Source organism: Muscardinus avellanarius (assembly GCF_963383645.1).
Source record: "Muscardinus avellanarius genome assembly, chromosome: 12".
NCBI lineage: Eukaryota > Metazoa > Chordata > Mammalia > Rodentia > Gliridae > Muscardinus > Muscardinus avellanarius.
Window position 1 is genome coordinate 54,545,338 of NC_137798.1, and position 4,346 is coordinate 54,549,683.

Sequence of the window (4,346 nt, forward strand, 5' to 3'; positions counted from 1 at the left end):
GGATTACAAGCGTGCGCCACCACACACCCAGCCGTTTCTATTTTTTTTTTTTTTTTTTTTTTTTTTGGTGGTACTGGGGTTCCTGGAAACCCTTCTACCTCCGAGCTACACTCCCAGTACCTATTTTTATACTTTTTTATGTGGAAACAGGGTCTCTTAAGCCAGCAAGGCTGGCTTTGAACCTGCGCGATCCTTCTGTCTCCGCCTCCCAAGCACGGGGATTACAGGCATCTGCCACCATGCCCAGCTCAATTTTTTAAAATTAAAAACTAAATAGGCTGGGGTGTGGCTCAAAGGTAGAATGCCCCTGGGTTCAATACCCAGTGCCAAAAAAAAAGAAAAACTTGCCAGGATTCTACTCAACTAAGCTGCTGTCCCCATTCAAAACTCTGACTCTGCTCTACTTGGCTGAGTAAAATCTTTCACTTCTCTGTTTCAGTCACTTGAGTGCTTTTGACACCAGGATGTATTTACTCCATCACACAACTTAGGAACATTTTTATCAACAGAAAAAAAAAATGTCCTCTGCCGGGCGTGGTGGCGCATGCCTCAGCTACTTTGCGAGGCCCTCTGTTATCAATAAACAGGTGTCTGGGGTGCTGCGACAGACAGTACAGCTGTGAGCACCTGGGGCCACAGCAAAGTCAATGGACGTGGAACAGTCCAGTGAACTCGAGTCCCCCACCAATACGCACCTGCTCCTGGGTCTCACCTACTGTGTGCAAGAGTAGATGCCAATGACTTAAGAACTGTCAGGAGGACTTAGCAGAAGCAATTCTACCTGTCCAGTTATCTACTGAGATTGTTGCCTTTATCAGAAATCAAGCACCATAGCCTGAGAGCAGCTGATGTCCATGTACAACTCTCACATTCTTCATGTGTAACATTTTCCACGTGGTGACCATGCCAAAATGCAGTAAGGCAATGACCAACCAAATTAACCCAAAAGGGATACACCAGGCAGGGCATGGTGGTGCACACCTGTAATCCCTGTACTTAGGATGCTGAGACTCGAGGATTGCAGGTTTGAGGACAGCCTCAGAAACTTAGGAAGACTCTCAATAACAAAACCCTGTTGCAAATAAAAAAATAAAAGGGGCTAAGAGTAGGTTGGAGGTAGAATGTCCCTAGGTTCAATACCCAGTACCAAAAAGGCGGGGGGAATATACCTGAGGAGAGGCAGCCATCCTCAGAAAACAGCAGATCTGCCCTCTGCATAAAGAATCCAGGGAGCTGGGTGTGGTGGCCTGTGCTCGTAATCCTCAGTGCTTAGAAGAAGGCTGAGACAGGAGGATTGCAGGTTCACGGACAGCCTCGGATACTTAAGTGAGGCTCTCTGCAACTTAGTGAGACCCTGTTCCCAAAAAAAAAAAAAAAAAAAAAAAAATTAGGGCTGGGGTTGTAACTTGTTCCCCCCACCAAAAAAAAAAAAATAGGGCTGGGGTTGTAGCTCACAGGTAGAATGCCCCTGAGTTCAATCCCCAGTACTGCAAAAAAAAAAAAAAAAAAAAAAAAATCCAAGAGCATTTCTACATCATAAACACAATCAAGGCTGTAGGGTGGCCTCCTGGGATGGAGGAGAGATGGAGAATACAGGCCAGAAAAATATATATATGGAAGCCAGGCGTGGGGGCGCACGCTTGTAATCCCAGCATTTGGGAGGCTGAGACAGGAAGACTGCGGTTCACAAAAAGCCTCAGCTAGTTAGTGAGGCCCTTTGCAACTCAGTGAGACCCTGATTCAAAAATAAAGAATAAAGGCCGGGCGTGGTGGCGCACGCTTGTAATCCCCGTGCTTGGGAGGCGGAGACGAGAGGATTGCGCAGGTTCGAAGCCAGCCTCTCTGGCTTAAGAGACCCTGTTTCCAAATAAAATATAAAATACATCTGGGAGTGAAGCCCGGAGGTAGAAGGGTTCCATCCCCAGTACCACAATAAATAATAAATAAATAAATAATTAATTTAAAAAAACAGGCTGGTGGTGTCGCTCAGAGTAGAATGCCCCTGGATTCCATCCCCAGTACCAAATAAATATACACACACACACACACACACACACACACACACACACACATATATCTATCTATATACATATGGGAATGAAGAACTAATAAGACCAAGAAGAGAGGTGCGTTGTGCTAACTACATTTGTTTGCTAATGTCTTGACAGTTCTCCACACCACTGTGATTCCTGTCTGGAAATGGTAAAATGAAGGGCAATTCTGCCTACCAAGAACCAAACTGATTAATCTAAATTTACATGCTAATTGGATGCAGGAACGTTACCTCCCAGGACCTTGGTGACTCAAAGTTTAGCTCTAACTTCAGCTCTAACCCTTGTTCTCAATGTCAAAACCCTGCCTTGCTGGGTGGCAGCAGCCTAATTAAAGAAGCGCCAGGGGAGTAAAACCAATAACCTTTATTAAATTACACCATTTTTTATAACTTTATCAATAGAAACCAACACTGCCAGATCCCAAGGATCAAGATGGGGGCAACACATACCCTGAGGCTTTCAACAAGACAGAATAAGCCTCACAGAGCCCCTGAAAGCCAGGTCACACCTTCCTGACACCCTACGCAGAATGATACTGAGTTCAGAGTGACTCCACTGAGTAGGAGCAAGAACTTGGAGCCCTGTATGGGAGTCCCTCCTCCCTCTTGCCGCGTCCAGGCAGGAGGTCTCCTGGGTTGCAGGAACTTTGAGGAAAGGATGCTTCACTAAAAAGGTTCTTCACTCTGCTGTCGGGAGGTAAGAAGGGCTTCTCAAGCAAAGTGCTGCATAAAAATGAAATAATAGCCGGACGTAGTGGCGCACGCTTGTAATCCCCGCGCTTGGGAGACTGGGACAGGAGGATCGCATGGGTTCGAAGCCACCCCCAGCTACTTAGTGAGGCTCTTAGCAACTTAGTGAGACCCTATTTCCAAATAAAATATAAAATAGGTCTAGGAGGAGGAGGAAGAGGAGGAGGAGGAGGAGGAAGAAGATTTTGCATGCCTAGACGATGACATAGCCACAAAGATAAAGGTCAGAGTGATGTGGCCTCGAGCCAGGGGATGGCAGTGGCCACCAGGAGCTGGAAGAGCGAGCTCCCGCAGGGAACACAGCTCTGGTAGCACCTTGATTTGGGTCCTGAAACACTAATTTTGGATTTCTGGCCTCTAGGACTAAGAGAGAATTAAATTTCTATTGTTTTAAGCCACCAAGCTTGTGGTCACTAGTGACAGCAGCAGTATGTCACAAATGCCCAAGTCACCCAACAGGAGGAGTCAATATCCTAAGAAAAGGAGAAGAAATCCGAAGTTGTAGGTGGAGACAGAAGGGTAACTGCCCAGAGGTAGCAAGACCTCGTTGTGAGAATAGATAAGGATGATTATGATGAACTTTGGCCCCATAAACGACAACCCACGTGGAAAGAGGTGGAGACTTTTATACCTAGCACTCTTCTCCCCTCCCCCAGGAGGGTTGCTCTACCACTGAGCTACATCTTTTTATTACTTGTTTGTTTGTTTGTTTGTTTGTTTTAGTACTGGGAATTGAACCCAGGGGAATTCTACCTCTGAGCTATACCACCAGCCACTTTTATTTTTTGTTTTGGAACAAGGTCTCACTAAGTTGCTGAGACTGGCCTAGAACCTGCCATCCTCCTGTCTCAGCTTCCCAAGTACTGGGATTACTTGCATTGCTGCCATCACTGGCGCTTTTTTTTTTTTTTTTTTTTTTTTTTTTTTTTTGAGACAGGTGTTGTTAAGTTGCTCAGGCTGGCCCTGAACTTGTGATCCTCCTGTCTCAGCCTCCCAGGTCCTGAGGTTACAGATGTGTACCACCATGGCCTACTTACAACCAGCACTCTTCATGAGAAGGAAAGACAAAGAATTTAGCAGCAGCATTAGATGGAAAAGCCTCGATGAAACTTGATTAGGACCAGGCAATGGTCCTGATTTATAGGCAGCCAAAAGGAACATGACCGGGAGGCAAGGAATCCTAAAATAAAGCTCTTCAACAAAGGACACCAAATTCACCATTTTGCTTCCCTGCTCCAAACTTTTAGTAAGGGAACATATGTAAGAGAAACTTCTTCCTAATCCTTTCAGGATATATTTGGAAAACTGTGTATTAATTAAGGTTCTCCTGATAAACATAACAAATAGGATACAGATGTAGAGAAAGAAGCTTATTATAAGATATTGGCTCATGCAATTATGGGAGCCAAGGTGCCCCACAACCTACTCTCTACAAGCTGGAGGCCCAGGAAAGCTGGAGGAATGGTTCTAGTTTAAACCCAAAAGCCAAGATCCAAGAGCACCGATGTCCAAGCACAGGAGAAGGTAGAGGTCCCCACACAGA